This window comes from Lactuca serriola, chromosome 7 (assembly GCF_051521515.1).
Source record: "Lactuca serriola cultivar US96UC23 chromosome 7, Lser_US96UC23_V15, whole genome shotgun sequence".
Lineage (NCBI taxonomy): Eukaryota > Viridiplantae > Streptophyta > Magnoliopsida > Asterales > Asteraceae > Lactuca > Lactuca serriola.
The window spans coordinates 102048323-102068672 of record NC_136414.1 but is presented as its reverse complement, the minus strand read 5'-3'; the positions used below and the strand labels follow the sequence as shown (position 1 = coordinate 102068672).

Genomic DNA, 20350 nt, shown 5'->3' with positions numbered 1-20350 from the left:
TTTCGCTTAGTTATTTGTAACTACTTAATTTCTTAAACTCTAATTTCGGAACGATATCCCCTCTAACGGGGGGATGATGTGACAACCCAAAATTTCTACCTTGTACAACCATTCCACTCAATCAAAGTCAGACTTAATTCTGCTATATTTTAGCACTGTTTTGGGTCTGTTTGAATGTTCTAAGCCTAGTACCCTCCGTAAGGAATGTTAAGAAGTATATTCTAGAGTTCAGTACACTGCATAACAGCCAGAAAACTCCAAGGATTGGAGTTTACAGCCGTAAACTCTTGGCTGGCCGTAAACTCCCACTATATATATGATACTTAGCCATTTTCCAACACTTTTACCATTTCCAAGCCAAGAAATCGGGTTTTGCTCTCAAGCATCTTCATTTTTCTTCAAAATGTAAGTGTTTTATCCCTTTATTAGTTACTACATCTTCTTAACTAGCATCACCCATTGATTCCATCCATTAACATCATCTTTGGGCTAGATCTACAAGAACACCAAGAACATACACTAGTGTTTTGGTCCAAAGTCAACCTTTTTATCTTCTATATCATAAGTATTACTTCCCTATACTCGATATCTAGTTGAAACACATGTTAAACACCTTGAACTTGTCCATTTCCCAATAACAAGAGGTGTTTACGGCCAAGAGCATCTCCCTTGCCCGTAAACCCTAGTTTGAGGTGCATATGAGCCTTAAACTCTTCCTAAGGCATGGACTTGAGGCTAGAACACTTCCTTATGGTTTGTTAGACCTTAAAACACCGTTTGACACTTTTCATCATGAGTTTACGGCCGTAAACTCACTGGCCGTAAACCCTAGGGTCGTGAACACTTGGCCGTAAACACCAAGTGTGGCCGTAAACTCACCTTATACACAATCATTTCTGATTTTTACCTTTCCATTCAAGTGTACCCTAGTCCCTAAGGTGTTTCCATTACCTGATTAGTTGGATAAACACTAATTATAAACATATATGTGTCATTATATGCTAAATAGAATTTCTGAGTTCATACCCCTTAATCTACCTTTTAAATGATTTTAAATGCTTATACCACACCTATCATCCAATACCACACTTTCACCCAAACCACTCACTACCGGTGAGTTCATACCCCTTAATCTACCTATTAAATGATTTTAAATGCTTTTACAGGTGGGAATACAAGTTGAACATTATAGTTAATGAATCCATCGCATGTGATTAATAACTATCAAACATATGGATTTCATATACTTAAAAATGTTTATCAAAAAAATTTATTTCAAAACATATTATCAAATTCTTTTACATGCTAAACTCTTTATCAACCTTGTTTTATATGCTAAACCTTTCCTCTAATCTCTTTTAAACTTATATATTGTTAAAACCATGTCTATGTAGATATAGTTATATAAATAAGGTTGGAAAGACTTATGACTAATAACTCACTTTCATTCCTGTTTCTTGTTTGGTTGTGGACTTATAGTACCCTGTTGTTTGTCTAAGTGTTGTTTGATCCTTAGTTATGTATTATGTATATATGTATAGATATAAAAGCTTTTACCTCAGTTACAACACCTTTCGGTAGCAAAGGTGTATAAACATACTCAGTCATTCAAACAACATTACTAGTAAACTATAATAGGTATAGTTTAGAGGTATACTATTCACTATTTCTAGTATAATGAAACATACAGGAGTCAATACAAACATACAATGATGAGAAACTAAGAAAGAAAATACTATTATGAGAAACAGAAAGAACATACTATGATGTGAAACTAAGAAAACAAACTATTATGAGAAACAAAAAGAACGTTCTATGATGAGAAACAAAGAGAACATACTATACACTATACAAAGAGAAGATACTATATACTATACACACAGAGCATACTATTCATATACAAGAATACTATAACATAAATTTGAGCCACTACTTCGGGACATGGCATCACTTCCGTGTCTCGTTTTGTAACCAGAGTGTCCTGGAGGGAGAGCGTGAATTTGTGTATAGATCTATACTGGACTGACCATCCTACACCTTGCTACTAGCTACAGTGGGACCTGCAGGTGTACGGGTGACGAATGTTATAATTTGTTGGTGTATTTCAGCGTCGTGTTTATCACTAGTCAATCAAGTATGGTTACAACATATCACATTTTACCTTAATTAATAATTGATTTAAGGTAGTTAGTACAACAATAGTTACTATATAGAATACTACAGTACTATATTATTTTCCCATTGCATTCACTTTGTAATCTTCTCACATAAACGATAATGTAAACTATATTTTGATAATGATAGTTATACTTGGGAAAAACTCATACTTTTACGAAAGAAAAAACATACAGAACAATCAGGTCTTGGTAGAAGACTACATTTCAGTAGAAAATATAGGATTTTCTAGGAAATACAAAAATTTACAAAAATTTACATTACACTATTACAAACATTTGCTTCAAACTTATGCAAACAAATGACACTAAATATTTATGAACTCACCAACTTTAATGTTGATAAACTCTTTCAAAATAACTTGTATTCTCATGTCATCAGTAGACAGGCACCGATGGCGGGTTTTGAGAAAACGGAGCACTTTCAGACTCTTCTTTATTTTGATTATTCATTTTTGGTGTCTTATAAACTATACACAGAACACACTTGTATTGAATTATATTATTAATGCAATGGATGATGTTGTTGCTTGTTTACTATTATGCATTGTTGTGATACTGTACATGACGTCCTCCGCCCCAGAACATTTCCGCTGTTCCAGTTTTGGGGTGTGACAAAAATCAAGAGGTATGTAAACTCTACCTCTACATAAATTTTGATTATTATAGAGTTCCCTAGGGGTTCTTGATATCCGTAGGTTATTTCTATCAATAGAGAAATATAGATCCAAATAGGTTTCATGTGAGCTTAAGAGTTAAGTAGTTTTCCACCTCATGCATAAATTTATAACCTATAAAACCCATCAGTTCTTGTACATGATCTAATCTATGTGGAGTTTGTATAACTTGTGGATGTGGTATCTCTCAAGTTGAATTGAGTACTATTTCATAATTATTTATTGAGGAGAGTGATATGGAGATTTAGTTGTTCGAATTAGAAATTCCAATGAAAGAAATGAATGTGCTTAAGTCTAAACCATTACAATACATTAAAATTACAAAAATCGAGCTAATAGTATGAACTACCATGTTTACGTTGGATAACTACTACAAGAAATTTCGTTTAATGCAGATCGAAGAAGGAGAAATTATTCAATGTAGAGTTATTTGTTTTGAGAAAGTAGAAATTCTTGTTAAAAGTTGTAATGGGAATGACAATAATTGTAAATAATTTTGGTGATTGCTATGAAGTAGAAAGATGATATATGATGATAACTAAGAATTATCTAGATAGAGGTGAAGTTTGACGCTGATAAATGATAACCATGTTACCCTGTTAAACTAGGGTACATAAGTAATATATCATGATGAGTATTAGGTTGGAAATTATTGAAACCATTTTTAGTATCAATTTGAAGTTGAATACCGATTGAGCAATTAAATGTAGTAATGAATAAAAAAGGACTCATTTGTAAGGGTCACATGGTTGGTTATGATCACTTTAAATCGTGACACTCGATCTAGGGGTGTTAATTAATCTTTATAATGAAAAAATTGTTAGATATTGAAAGTATTTGTAATTGTTGTAACCTTGTTTGGTTTTTCGTATGATAAAACTCTAATAGCAAATGGTTAGATGTCGATGAATATGTATGAAGTGTATATGTATATAAAGGTGTATAAATTGTCAAAAATACAAATAATTGTCTAATGTAGATGGATGGTGAATAGTAGCAAAGCAATATGTGAATGGTTGGAAGGAAACGGTGAGTGTTGGTGATTTAAAGTTGTAGTTTATTTGAACGCTATGCTAGTTGTTTAGTGAGCTCAATAAACATATTTATGAATGGTATATGTAACAACTACAAATTCAGGCTACGCATTTAAGATATAACAATTATAATTCAAACCCTTGAATAGGATAATCTATATTCATGCGCGTTGTAGAGTATATGATATAAGTTTTGTATTAAGAAAAATATGAAAAATCAATCAAATCGTCTGTAAATTGAAAAAATAAGTGCGCCAAAACATATATTTATTATATATTTAGGGAGTACAAGTCATCCCAATCTAAAAAATATGAATTTCATAGAAATCCGTCTCCGTATGAAATAAGCATATTTTTATAAGATATAAAATTTAGTCACACACAAGGAATGTGTGATGTACAAAGCAACGAAGAGCATAGTCTAATTTTAGCTAAATTCACCTAAAGGAAACTCATACTACTCTTTAAGATAGGAACTTTGAGGAAACAAATTCCAAAAATGGAGTCCACGCGAGAGAGTTGTGATTTTAGCAAAATCATTTAATTATATAAAATAGGGACAGGAAATAAAGTCAGAATTAGGCAACATAGTCTAAAGGAAGGACCATAGAGAGGTATTGTATGCATGTTCATAACATGGCATGAAACGTTTATTTAATTCAAGTGGTTAGTTGATTACTCGAAACACTATACAATGAATATATTCCTCGTTGTTATGATGATTAAATAATAAGGATTTATTTATATTCAAAAGTATGATACCATAACTTTTTATTACTATGTTTCACATTGCGTGTTTACTTCATGAATGATTTGATTATTCAAATTCTACAATTCCTCATACTTTTGAAAGTAAGTAGTGAATTAAGACTATCATGAATGGAATTGTAGATTGTCTATGGGATTAGACATTGCAATAATATTGCTACAATGTTCATGAGTACTTAGAAAAACGGGAAACAGAATCTTGGACTACGAGGTTAATTCCAATCCATGTCTCATGTCCATAATATATATTGTATAACGAAGGAATATTTGATCATTTATCTTAGGTCCAATGTCAGATTAGATTAGAATTCGGCAGTGGCTATGGAAAGCACTCTTTGTTGTTTGGCTATACTTGCAATTGTAGTTATGGACTTATGCAAGTGGGAGAATGTTGATTTAAGGTCTCTAACTTCATAACGAAATTGGTATAAACTTGCAAATAGAATCAAAGTCTTTTTTGGGTTTCCCTCATAACCAGAAATAGCTAGAAATGATATTAAGAGAGAGGAAAAAATGATTTGTTAATATATTATGTGATTAATATATTAATTAGGAATAGATAATTGATATGTTAATTTTTTATGTGATTAATAAATTAAAATGAGATCAATGGTTAAATAATTGATTTGTTAATTGATATGGATAATCAATTAGAATTAATTAATTATTAATCAGAATTAATCTGAAAATAATTCAGGCTTAATTGAAACTAATTAAATGTACAAGGGGTGAATCGTAATTGTTTAATACATGAACAAAAGAAGAAATTCTAGAACCCTCCATGGCATGGAAAGTTTTGTAGGGGTTCTTAGGGTTTCTGGAAGCCTCCTGGGTGCTGATAACGAAAGGATTTGCCTACTAGTTACCTAAACTATAAATAGGACCCCTTGGCTCATTATTTTCATTTATACCTTTACCTACAATAAAAGGAAAAAAAATTATATCCCTCTCCTCTCTCTCGTCTTCATTTTTGGGTTTCTAGGGTTTTGGGTACAAACCATTAGAGCCACTAAGCTTTTGGTGCTTACTTTACAAGGTTTTCAAGAAGGATATTAGTGTGATTATTTGCTATAAAAATCAAGAGGTATGTAAACCCTAACTCTATGTAAATTTTGATTATCATAGAGTTCCCTTAGGTTTCTTGATATTTAAAGGTTATTGCTCTCAATAGAGAAAACATAGATTCAAATAGGTTGCATATGAACTCAAGAGTTAAGTAATTTTCTGCCTCGTGCATAGATTTATAACCTATAAATCCCATCAGTTGTTGTACATGATCTAATCTATTTAGAGTTTGCAGAACTTGTGATTGTGGTATCTCTCAAGTTGAATTGAGGAGTATATCATGATTATTTACAGATGAGAGTGATATAGAGATTTAATTTTTTGAATTAGAAGTTCCAATGAAGGAAATGAATATGATTAAGATTAAACCATTACGATAGATTAAAATTATGAAAATCGAGTTAATAGTATGAACTAACATGTGTACGTTGAAGAACTGCTAAATGGAATTTCGTTTAATGCAAAATGAAGTTGGAGAAATATTTCATTGAAGATTTATTTGTTTTGAGAAAGAAGAAATTATTACTAAAATTTGTATTGAGAATGACTTGAATTGTAAATCATTGTGGTGATTGCTACAAAGTATAAAGAAGACAGTTGATGATAACTAAGAATTATGTACGCGGAGGTGAAGTTCAAGAGGGATAAATGATAACTATGTTACCCTGTTGAACAAGGGTACAAAAGTATTAATATTTATGATAAATTTGGTAGATATTGAAAGTAGTTGTAATTGCTATAACCTTGTTTGGTTTTTCGTATGATAAAACTCTAATAGGAAATGGTTAGATGTCGATGAAGATGTATGAAATGTATATGAATATAAAGGTGTATACATTGTTGGAAATACAAATAATTGTTAAATGTAGAAGGATGTTGAATAGTGACCAAGCGCTATGTGAATGGTTGGAAGGAAACAATCAGTGTTGGTGATTTGAAGTTGTAGTTTATTTGAATGATATGTTAGTGGTTTATAGAGCTCAATAAATATGTTTATGAATGGTACACGTTACAACCGCAAATCTGGGCTACGCATTTACGATATAATAATTATATTTAAAATCCTTGAATATGATAATCTATAGTCATGTGCACTGCAGACTATATAATAGAAGTTTCATACTAAGAAAAATATGAAAAAACAACCAAATCGTCCGTAAATCGAAAAAATTAGGTCGTCAATATATATTATTATATATTTAGAAAGTACAAGTCGTCCCCATCTCGAAAATATGAATTTTGTAGAAATATGAATCTGTATGAATTAGATATGATTTTTATTAGATATAAAATTCAATTGCGCACAAGGAATGTGTGACGTAAAAAGCTACAAAGAGAATTGTTGACTTTTAGCTAAAGTCACCTAAAGGAAAATCATACTACTCTTTAAGATAGGAACTTTGAGAAAAAGAATGCCAAAAATTGATTATGTACGAGAGAGTTGTCATTTAAATAAAATCATTTAATTATATAAAATAGGGACGAAAAATAAAGTTAGAATTAATCAACGAAATCTAAAGGAATGACCATAGAGATGCATAGTATGCTTATTCATAACATGGCATGACTAGTGTTATTTAATTCAAGTGGTTAGTTGATTACTCGAAACATTATACAATAAATACATTCGTAATCTTTATGGTGATTAAAAAATAAGGGTTTATTTATATTCAAAAGTATGATACCATAATTGTTTATTATTATGTTTCACTTGGCATGTTTACTTCCTGAATGATTTGATTATTCAAATTCCACAATGGCTCATACTTTTGAAAGTTAGTAGTGAATTAAGACTGTAATGAATTGAATTGTAGACCTCCTATGGCGATTAGACATTGCAATAAGATTGCTACAATGCTCATGAGTACTTTGAAAAATGGGTATTTTGAGTATTAGATAAACCCATGCTTAGAGAATTACTTCATGGATACTATCACAAGTAATTTTGAGACGATAATATCTTTTATTCTTCAAATGGAGACATATAAGTTGTAATTTACAAGCCAGTTTTGCATTAGTATTGCGAAAATACATTGATAACATGATATCATAAAACGTAGTGTCATGTATGATTTGTTGAGTAAATGATACAATTATATAAGTCAAAGTTTAATCTTTCCTTTTTCCTTAAAAAGAAAATCAATATCGTTGGGCCTCTCGATGATTTGTTGTCGGCATATGAAGTGTTTGGCCAAGCCCGAACTAAACTGATGTGTTTAATTAGTAATACGAATGAAGTTGTCATAAAACGGGAAATCGGGAAACAGAATCTTGGACTATAAGATTGATTCTAATCCATGTCTCATGTCCATAATATATATTGTATAACGAAGGAATATTTGATCACTTATCTTAGGTACAATGTCAGATCAGATTAGAGTTCGGCAGTGGCTTTGGAAAGCACTCTTTGCGGTTTGTTTATACTTGCAATTGTAGTTATACACTTATCTAAGTGACAAAATGATGGATTAACGTTTCTAAGCTCATAAATAAATTTGTATATACTTGCAAATAGAAGTAAAGTCCCTTTTAGGTTTCCCTCTTAACCAGAAATAGCTAGAAATGATATTAGGAGAGAGAGAAAAATGATTTGTTAATATATTATGTGATTAATATATTAATTAGGAATGGATAATTGATATGTTAACTTGTTATGTGATTAATAAATTAACATAATATCAATGGTTAAATAATTGACTTGTTAATTTATATGGTTAATAATATAATATGAAATCAATTAGATTTAATTAATTATTAATCTGAAATTAATTAACGCTTAATTCGAATTAACTAATGGTACAAGGGTGAACAATAATGGTTTAATACTTGAAAAAAATAAGCAATTCTAGAACCCTCCATGTCATGGATGGCTTTAGTGGGGGTTCTTAAGTTTTTTTGGAAGCCTCTTGGATGCAGATAAGGAAAGGGTTTGAATTGAGATTAAATCTATTATTTAATTAATTCAATTCTTGATTTGCATGCAAGTTATCTAAACTATAAATAAGACCCATTGTCTCATTATTTTGATTCATACCTTTGCTTACAATAAAAGGAACCAAATTTCTATCCCTATCCTCTCTCTCCTCTTCATTATTAGGTTTTTAGGGTTTTGGGTACAAACCATTAGAGGCACTGAACTTTTGGTGCTTGTTTAAAGAAGGATATTATGTGATTATTTCCTATAAAAATCAAAAGGTATGTAAACCCTAACTCTATTTAAATTTTGATTATTATAGAGTTCCCTTAGGGTTCTTTATATTCATAGGTTATTGCTATCAATAGAGGAAACATAGATCCAAATAGGTTGCATGTGAACTTAAGAGTTAAGTAATTTTCCACCTCATGCATAGATTAATAACCTATAAAACCCATCAGTTGTTGTAGATGATATAGTCTATGTAGATTTTGTATAACTTGTGGATGTGGTACCTATCAAGTTGAATTGAGGACTATGCCATATTTGTTTATAAGCTTTGAATAACATCAATTTTAGCTTTATCAACCTCGATTCCTTTATTACACAGTGTAAACTAAAATAAAACCTTGAATCACCATAAAATGACATTTTTCAAAATAAAAAACCAAATTTGTTTCAATGCATTTTTTCAAAACCTCGGTGATATTAGTCAAACATTCATAAAAAGGAGTTTTTGTATACCATAAAATTATCCATAAAAACTTCAGTTATGTTTTCGATATATTCCATGAAAATACTAACCATACAAATTTAAAACATGGCCAAGGCATTACACAGTCCAAAGGGCATTCCCCGGTATGCAAAAGTGTCAAATGGACATGTAAAGGTTTTCTTTTCTTGGTCTTCTGGTGCCACCGGGATTGATGAAAAACGAAATACCTGTCTAAACAACAATAATGAGATTTCTCGGCCAACCTTTTTAACATTTGATCTATGGAAGGAAATGGGAAATGATATTTTCTTGTGCTTCTATTGAGTTTTCGGTAGTCAATACATACTCTGCACCTGTTTTGCACACGGGTGGGCACCATAATACCTATTTTGTTCTCGACCACCATGATTCCCATCTTCTTTGGCACCAATTGTACCGGGCTTATCCACTTACTATCTAATATTAGATAGATCATCCCTGCATCAAGAAGATTCAATATTTCTTTCTTCATAACTTCCATCATAGGCAGATTCAATCTTGTTCGCACATCTCGACTTGGCTTGCATTCATCCTCCATCAAAATTTTATGCATACAAGTGGAGGGGCTCAATCCTTTGATATCTGCAATCGTCCAAGCCATGTCTTCTTTTTATTCCTTCAACACTTTGAGGCGTTTCTCTTCTTCGAATTCGGTTAGGTGAGTGGAAATAATAGCTGAAAGAGTCTCGTTATTGATGGGTATTGGCCATATGAACATTCCTATGTGCACATGTAACCCTAATGCTTGGATCTAGGTTTCTCTAATTGAACATACATTGAATCCAAGACTTCTAATGGCTAATATACAATAACAATAATATGAAATCAGAGATTAGAAGTTTACCTTGAATCACTTGCTTGATCTTGTTGTCCTTGAGGCTTTAGAGTCACAATTGTCACTCCTCTAATGGCTTACAAACACCAACTAGCAAGGAGGGTGATTTGAGAGAGAGGAGGGAAGAGAAATTCGGCCAGGGTTTCTTTTCTAAGCACAAGTCCCGAAATCCCTTAGCCCTTGGGGTCTATTTATACTTGTAAGGCTCCTAGGGTTTCACCCTTAATCCCTAAGCAATCCAAATCCTTTCCATGATAAGCCTTGGACGATTTTATGGCTATCCTTAGCCCTAGAAATCATCCACCCCTTATGCATAAAGGATATATAGCCCAAAGTGCAACTATCAAACAATTGACAGTTTATACCCCTTTATTTAATTAATCTCTTTAAGTCACCAAATTAATTCCTAATTAATCTATGACTTATATTAATCAAATAATAATATTATTAATCCTTATATTATTCTTATAATATATTAATAATATTACTTCTCTCATTATAAATCATCCTATCAAGTTGCTATGGTGAAGGCAACCCAAAAGGACCATGCTCAACCGGGTCAAATACTTGCCTAATATAGTTGTAGCCTTAGACACTATTCCAATAGTCTCCCACTTGGATAAGTCTAGTAACTATATATACAAGTATATTCTGATTAGCAATCGTAGCTCTCAAAGACGCTGTCAAACTCTGATCTAATCAATCTTGTCCTTTAGATAAAGGATCGTACAGTCCTCTGTTTAGACATCATGCCGACAATTCTATGGAGCAATTTGTCTAGCATTTGGTTTCTCGATCTCCGATTCATTTGACATACAACTTAATCAAACACATCAATTCAGTTCTGACCGGGCCCGACACATAAGTCAAATCAATTCATCGAGCGGTCGAGATATTGCTTTTACCCTCTTGGGATAAAAGTAACAGATAAACTTCGATTTATATGCATTTACTTATTCATTAATCAGCCATACACAACAATGTGTTTTATAACATCAAGTTACTGATGCGGTTTCGCATTATCAATGTACAACCAATCAACAAATAACAAACCATATATATTGGTTTTAAGACTATATGATATTATCGTCTTGCGATCACCCCTTTTATCACATTCCATAAGGTGATTCTAGCAAGCGCGGGTTTGTTCCAATGCTCAAAACCAGTTCATAAGCACTCATGAACGCTGCAGCAACGTTTTGCTATGTCTAATACCATTTAGACAATCTGCACACCAATTCATGACAATCTTCATTCATACCTACTTCCAACATAAGACAATAACATTACTCATAAATAATACTCTTTTATTTAATCATCAAATGTTAATTACATTTATCTATTATACGTTTCTACTAATATCTAATCTATACTAATATCATCCTTCAGCCCAATACTCCTAGCATGCTGCAAGTGCTTAACCCTACTCAGTCCCTTCGTAAGCGGATCTGCTAGGTTATCTTCTGATGATATCCTCTTCACTACGAGTTGTCCTTCTTTTACACGATGTCTAATAAAGTGATATTTTTTGTCGATATGTCTAGATCTACCATGATCCCTCGGTTCCTTGTTCAAGGAAACCGCTCCTTCATTATCACAGAAAATCTCCATGGGCTCCTTTATGGTGGGTACAACTCCAAGATCACCGATGAAGTTCTTTAACCATATTGCCTCCTTCGACGCTTCGCTTGCTGCAATGTACTCTGGTTCGAACGTTGAATCAGCTACGGTTTCCTGCTTGGAACTTTTCCAAGTTACTGCTCCTCCATTCAGGGTAAAGACCCAGCCTGACTGCGAACGGTAGTTGTCCCTGTCAGTCTGAAAGCTGGTGTCACTATACCCTCTCACCTTCAAGTCATCACTCCCTCCGAAGACTAAGAACCTCTCCTTCGTCCTCCAAAGGTACTTAAGGATATTCTTGACCGCAATCCAATGGGCTCTACCAGGGTTACCTTGATATCTGCTAACCATGCTCAAAGCAAAGGCTACATCAGGGCGAGTACAAGTCATAGCATACATGATTAAGCCAACTGCGGAAGCGTATGGTACTCGTCTCATTTCTGCTATTTCAGCTTTAGTACTCGGACTTTGAGTCTTACTCAACTTGGCATTACTTTGTATTGGTAATTCTCCCTTCTTTGATTTTTCCATACTAAAACTTTTTACTACCTTATCTAAGTAAGTGTTCTGACTAAGTCCTATTAGTCTCTTACTTCTTTCTCTCACTATCCTTATTCCCAAAATATAGGAAGCCTCTCCGAGGTCCTTCATAGCGAAGCACTTCCCGAGCCAGGACTTAATCTCCTACAGAGTTGGGACGTCGTTTCCTATGAGTAGTATGTCGTCGACATACAGAACGAGGAAGCTTACTATACTCCCACTGGCTTTGACATATACACACGATTCATATTCGCTTCGTACAAATCCAAACTCTTTGACTTTCTCATCGAAGCAAAGATTCCATCTGCGAGACGCTTGCTTAAGTCCGTAAATGGACTTCTCAAGCTTACACACTCTATTCGGATGCTTCGGATCGACAAAGCCCTCTGGCTGAGCCATGTAGACATCCTCATCCAACTTCCCATTAAGGAAAGCGGTTTTGACATCCATTTGCCAAATCTCATAATCATGAAATGCGGCAATAGCTAGCATCACTCTAATAGACTTAATCTTCGCAACTGGTGAGAAGGTATCATCATAGTCAACTCCGGGAGTTTGAGTAAAGCCCTTCGCAACCAATCGCGCCTTATATGTGTGTACGTTTCCATCCACGTCGGTCTTCTTCTTGAAGATCCATTTGCACCCGACGGTCTTACGTCCGGGCACATTATCAACCAAATTCCAAACTTTGTTGTCATACATGGACTGGATCTCGCTGTCCATCGCCTCTTTCCATTTCGCAGACTCTGAGCCTGCCATGGCTTCCTTATAGCTATTAGGTTCATCTAGATTTATTAGTGTACCATCACTTATATACGTATCCCCTTTGGTAGTAATATGAAAACCATAAAACGGAGGTTGAACTCTAACTCTTTCGGAACGTCTAAGAGGTAAGGACTCGTCAATCGGTTCAACCGGAGTTTCCTCCTCGGGTTGAGTGTCAGCGGTAGAGGTTCCTTCATCTATCGATTCTTAAATCTCTTCAAGCTCGATTTACCTCCCACTGTCTCCTTGGCTTATGAGTTCTCGCTCTCGGAAAACTCATCTCCTCGCAACAAAGACAACATTGTCCTTCGGTCTATAGAAGAGATATCCAAAGGATTTCTGCGGGTAGCCGATGAAAATACATTGCTCACTACGAGGTTCGAGCTTTTCGTGAGTATCTCGTCTTACGAAAGCCTCGCAACCCCAAACCTTGATATGCACCAACGAGGGAGCTTTCCCTGTCCACATCTCGTGAGGTGTTTTGGCAACCTTCTTAGTAGGGACTCGGTTAAGGATATGGGCGGCAGTCTCTAAGGCATACCCCCAAAAAGAGATAGGTAGTGAAGCACGACTCATCATAGAGCGAACCATGTCTAACAAGGTTCGATTACACCTTTCTGCCACACCATTCAACTGCGGTGTCCTAGGTGGCGTGAATTGTGAAACTATTCCACACTCCTTGAGACAATAGTGGAATTCAAGACTTAGGTACTCTCCTCCTCGATCGGATCGAAGCATCTTGATTTTCCTGCCCAATTGATTCTCCACTTCATTTTTGAACTCTTTGAACTTTTCAAAAGTTTCCGACTTTTGCTTGATTAAGTAAATATACCCATATCTACTATAGTCATCGGTAAAAGTCACATAGAAGCAGTTTCCATCCTTCGTGGTTGATCTAAACGATCCACATACATCGGTATGTATTAGGTCTAATAGACCCTCACCCCTTTCACATGTACTTGTGAAGGGTGACTTCGTCATCTTTCCAAGTAAACAAGACTCGCATGTGTCATCTTCCCTAAGGTATAAAGACTCCAACACTCCATCCTTTTGGAGTTGGGCTATGCGCTTCTTGTTGACATGTCCAAGACGACAATGCCACAAGGATGCTCTATCCACACCATTGGAAGAATCCATGCATAAAACATCATTTCCTAAGTTATCTACAATCATAACAGTTTCATAAATTCCATTACATGGTATAGCTTCAAAATATAAGACACCATTTAGATAAGCAAGAATAGAACCATTCTCATTATTAAAAGAAAATCTAAAACCTTGTCTAAACAAACCATGAAATGAAATGATGTTTCTAGCCATTTCTGGCGAATAGCAACAATTGTTCAAATCTAAAGATAAACCATTCCTAAGCACTAAAGAATACACTCCAATCTTGGTCACAGGCGACGATCTTCTGTTCCCCATGATTAGATTTATTCTTCCATGCTCCACATCCCTATTTCTTCTTAGTCCCTACAAACCGAAACAAATATGGTAACCACAACCGGTATCAAGGACCCAAGAATTAGCATGAGATGAATCATTAGATTTAATTGTATAAATACATGCGAAAGATGGCTTGATCTTTCTTCCAATGCCCTATTTTATGGCAATGATGGCACTCTGCCTCCTTAGGGTTAGGACAGGGTTTAGCAGGATCAACTTTGGTCCCACTAGAAGAGGAACCATCTCAGGACTTTCCCTTGCGGTGGCTCTTAGACGGAGCCTTCCTCTTCTTGCCTCTTCCTTGCCCACTGGCCAAAACAGGAGCAGCAGGTGGATTGGGAGTGGGTGCAACAGACTTGTCCTTTAGGTTGCTTTCAGCAACCCTAAGGAGACCTTGGAGCTTGCTTAGGGTGACCTCTTCCTTGTTCATGTGGTAGGTCATCCTAAAGTGATTGTAACACGGAGGCAAAGAGTGAAGCACCATGTCGATCGCCAAGTCTTCCCCAAAGTCAACATTCAACTTGCGAAGACGATCGACATACCTTGCTGGTGCACGGTAAGAGATTATCCATGACCCATTTTAGCAGAAATCATGTTAGTGAAAATCTCGTAACGCTCTTGCCTCACGTTCTGGTGGTATCTCTCCAACAAGTCTTGGTGCATTTCATACGGATACATGTCCTCATAGGACTTTTGGAATTCGGCATTCATGGTGGCTATCATGATGCAATGTACCTTCGTTGCATCACGCTCGTGAGTTTCAAAAGTGGTCATTTCAGCCGGAGTAGCGATTTCTGGGTTGATTTTCTCAAGCTTCTCATCTAGGACATACTCCTTGTCCTCATAGCGAGCAATTCTGCGAATGTATCTTATCCATTCGCTAAAGCTCCTCCCATTGAAAGTAACCTTTTGACAAAGGCTCATCAATGTGAATGAACTGGCAGCAGCGTTGTTTGCGTTCGACATCTACAAATAGAAAGGACAAAGATAGATTAGAATATGAATCCCTAATTATCACCCAATAAGAAAAATTAGGGCTAGGATCCAACAACAATATTTACATATTAGAAAAGGGATGCCGTAATCTAACATCCAAACAATTTGAAGGTAAGTGAATGATGATTCACTAATTCTCCACCACATAACTTTAAATTCTAAATGTATTGAGAATTCCTCGGTTTGGATGAGATTCATTGAAAACTTTTCAATGGCATGTTTAAATCTCGATATGCCCCTCTCGTTTATGACTGGGATACCGAGGATCACAAAGTGGGTGTGAATTACCATGCAAATTTACATGGTGCCTTCATTGTAATGATCACCTATTCAATGTGCCGGTAAACCACACATGCTCAATCGAACTATGATAAACAATGAATCACCCTTTGCCACCTTTGCTTAGAACCAATTAGTGTGCCGGTAAACCACACACGCTCCACTAACTTCTTAGCAAGGGTGCAAAGTGTAATTTCATGGGATTGCATCAATTCACTTTTCCTAAAGTAACTAAGATTGGGAAATTTTTGAAAAACATGTAGTTACTTTGTATTTTATATTATACTTTTAATGAAGAGATGAGGTTGCCCTATACTACCCGTTCGGCTAACGACCCTCCACCAATCAAGCAAGCGGTGGGTATGAGTGTACACCCATTAAGCGTCATTTTATAGGCAGCAACCTTACACCCACCTTATAGACCGGCTTTGTGAATGACGCCTACTAACGGTAAGACTAGCATTTTAATTATATATATATATATATATATATATTAATCTTGTAATATTATAGTAGTATAAGGTTGGATTTTAAACTTGTAAAATTCTAGGGTTTGAAATTTAAATTGTCTAAATTAAACTTTTAATCACAAAACATAAATTTCAAAACTTGAGGGCAAGTTTTAAACTTTTAAAACATAGAGGATCAAATAACAAATAATCTTAATTAACAATTAATTCTATAATTATCCATATTTGATTTATTTAATGATTTCTTGCAAAACAATTTACTAATTTAATAAAATAATTAATCAATTATCACATAAGGAAACAAATATTTTATTAATTGATAAATATTTTCAATTAGGTCAAGAATATACTCATATATATCATAAAATCGGATTTATATTGATCTAATATGATTAAGGCAAGTATCTCAAAGATAAACAGCAAGAAATCCTGAAGTTTCCTTTTTCTGACGCCCGAACTCGCCGAGTTCATTAGCCAGAGGACAAAAAAAAACGATTTTTCCAGCAACAAACAAGCAATCAAAGTATGAATTCAATAGAAACCAATCTAGCCTCTGATACCACTGATGGGTTTTGGCCATATGAACATTCCTATGTGCACATGTAACCCTAATGCTTGGATCTAGGTTTCTCTAATTGAACATACATTGAATCAAAGACTTCTAATGGCTAATATACAATAACAATAATATGAAATCAGAGATTAGAAGTTTACCTTGAATCACTTGCTTGATCTTGTTGTCCTTGAGGCTTTAGAGGGTTATATATCCTTTATGGATAAGGGGTGGACGATTTCTAGGGCTAAGGATAGCCATAAAATCGTCCAAGGCTTATCATGGAAAGGATTTGGATTGCTTAGGGCTTAAGTTATCCAATTAGGGTTCAAGGGTGAAACCCTAGGAGCCTTACAAGTATAAATAGACCCCAAGGGCTAAGGGATTTCGGGACTTGTGCTTAGAGAAGAAACCCTGGCCGAATTTCTCTTCTCTCCTCTCTCTCAAATCATCCTCCTTGCTAGTTGGTGTTTGTAAGCCATTAGAGGAGTGACAATTATGACTCAAAGTGAAACTATCAAACAATTGACAGTTTATACCCCTTTATTTAATTAATCTCTTTAAGTCACCAAATTAATTCCTAATTAATCTATGACTTATATTAATCAAATAATAATATTATTATTGCTTATATTATTCTTATAATATATTAATAATATTACTTCTCTCATTATAAATCATCCTGTCAAGTTGCTATGGTGAAGGCAACCCAAAAGGACCATGCTCAACCGGGTCAAATACTTGCCTAATATAGTTGTAGCCTTAGACACTATTCCAACAGTTATTTCCTAAATAAGCATATTTCAAGTGTTGAGGTAGGACCTTCAATTCCAATTTTGGTGGTTGAACAAGGGACGGTGGCAACTTTGTGTGAGTTTGAGGCAACTCGATTTGCTTCACACTAAATTGTGTAGTTTTCTTGACCTCCAAATTGCTAACGAACTTTTCAATTTCCGGATCTAGAGAATAGAGCTTTAATTTCTTGGCTAGTTTCCCGCAATCAAACCCTTTCCTGAGAACCATCTCTAACATGCCACCATTCTTCAACTCAAACAACTCTTGGGTTAGTGGTTCAACAGCACCAACAAAATATAAAGTGATACATCAGTAGGATATCTCATAACATCATAAATATTAAAGCTTATTGTTTCACCATCAAATTCCATTATTAAACTACCCGCATACACATCGATTTTTGTCCAAGCCTTTTTTAAAAACCGTATTCCACGCAAGATTAGAGCCGATTTGGAGGATACTTGTTACTCTAAATCAATCACATAGAAACCCTCTGGGAAGAACAATTGATTCACTTACACCAAAAAATCTTCTAAGACACCTCTAGGAAAACATTGATTTATCCGCAAGTTAAATTATGACAACCGTTTTATTTAAAGGACCAACTTTTAGTGATTTATATACCGAATAGGGCATGCCATTAATAGAAGCACCAAGATCAAGCAAGTAACTACTAAAGGTGACATCCCCTATTTTTCAAGGAATTGTAAACATTTCGGGGTCTTTGCACTTAGGCGGAAGTTTTCTTAGCAAAACTACGGATGCATTTTCATTAATTGAAATCTTTTCATTCCATTTCAATTTTCATTTGTTCATGCAAAGTTTTTTCAAAAACAAATTTCATATCTAGGGATTTGTTTGATTGAATCAAGGAAAGGAATGTTTACCTCCACCTTTTGGAAGGTGTCCAAGATCTCTTTCTCCTCCGCATTCTTCTTTGAAGTTGCAAGTCAGGAGGGAAATGGTGGTTGAGTGGCTATTGGAGTCACTAGAGGGGTAGTCTTTTTTGGTACTCCAGTTTGTGCATCATTCTTGATAATATGATCCTCAATGGGAATGATCTAGATTTCTTCCTCGTCTTCCTTTGGCTTCTTATTTGAGCTACACTCTCTGGTTTGTTTACCACTTCTCAAGGTCACCATATTGACATTAGGATTCTTTTCAGTTTGAGAAAGTAGTTTTCCACGAGACCCCAACTTGATTAGGGATGTAACTATATCTCAGATTTGTTCTTCAAGGTTGGAAATACTAGTTATGGTCTCTTTTTGGAATTGTTGGGTACTTGGTTGGGATTGAGGAGGTTGTTGGTGATGATGTAGAAGGTATGGTTTGGGTTGATAGTGAGGTTGTGGATGTTGGTAGTAGGGTTGTTGTGGCGAGTCAGAAGGCCTAAACAATGCATTTTGAGGAAATGGTCTTGCGTTGTAGCTCATATTGGAATTTGGCTTCCAACTTGAATTGTATTCATTTTGGTAGCTGGATGGGTTGTTTTGATAGTTTTTGGAATTCTCTGGTGGTATTTACATTTTTTTTGCTTCTTCTTGGAGAATGGGGCACGTATCCGTGGGATGTCCCATTGTTTCACATAGTCCAAAAACCATCACGTGTGGAGTTTGTCCCATGGCTAGATTTTGAACAATGAATGTTAGATCTTTAATTTGAGACTCTAGGTTTGATGTCACTACTTCATTGAATTTTTGATGTGTGTCCCTCTTCATGTCTTTTCGGGGGCTAAAATGTTGAGAGTTGGTGGCTATGGTATTGAAGATTTTTCTTGTTTGTTGAGGAGTTTTGCTAAAGACATCTCGACCCCTTGAAGCATCAACTAGTCTTCTATCCATAGTAACAATCCCTTATAAAAGTGTTGAATGAGGAGTTGTTCCAAAATTTTGTGTTGTGGGCAACTATAACACAAGTTGTTGAACCTCTCCCAATAATCATGGAAACTCTCACTTTGACCTTGGCAGATTTCACAAATCTCATTTCTAAGACTTGAGACTCTTGAGTAGGGATAAAATTTATCAAGGAAAGCTCTTGCCATATCGGTCCATGAGTTGATTGACCCCGGTAGAAGATAGAATAGCCAATCTTTTGCTCTATCGGCCAATAAAAAGGGGAATTCCCTTAAATTGATTTGGTCATTGGTTGATCCTTATGGCTTCATGCTATTGCAAATGATGTGGAACATCTTCAAGTGCTTGTGAAGGTCTTCATTCTCCAATCCATGAAAAGTTGGAAGGTGATGAACTAGGCTTGACTTCAATTCTGAACCTCCTTCCAAAATAGGGTAATTGATACCAGTAGAATCAGGTTCTACTTCGGTTTCGGTGTCAATAGAAGAAGCAGTTTCAACCTTTAGGTCCCCGTTAGGGTTTGAAGTTTGACCATGTTCTATTCTCCTTTCTTTTTCCAAACACCTTGCTTCTTTTTCAATTTTCGGATTATAAATCAAAGTACTTGTACGTTGAGATCTGGGTATAGAGAAACAAATTGATTAAAAATAAAACAATCCCCGACAATGCCGCCAAAATTTGGTGGTTGTCGAGGCTAACAAAGTAAATAATCCTAAATCTTGCACACAAAATAGTCTATAGGGGTAAATGGATCATATCCAAGGAGATTGGTTCAATTTATATCTCTACAAAAATCACTTGTTCAAGTACTT

The 20350-nt window shown here is 35.0% G+C and overlaps 1 non-coding gene across 1 annotated transcript; it reads left to right on the top strand.

The window, feature by feature from the left end:
* Positions 1–19571: 19571 nt before the first annotated feature.
* LOC145065215 (small nucleolar RNA R71) lies at positions 19572–19678 on the top strand. The gene has a single exon (XR_013688361.1). It is a non-coding gene; the product is annotated as a small nucleolar RNA R71 (small nucleolar RNA).
* The last annotated feature ends 672 nt before the right edge of the window (positions 19679–20350 follow it).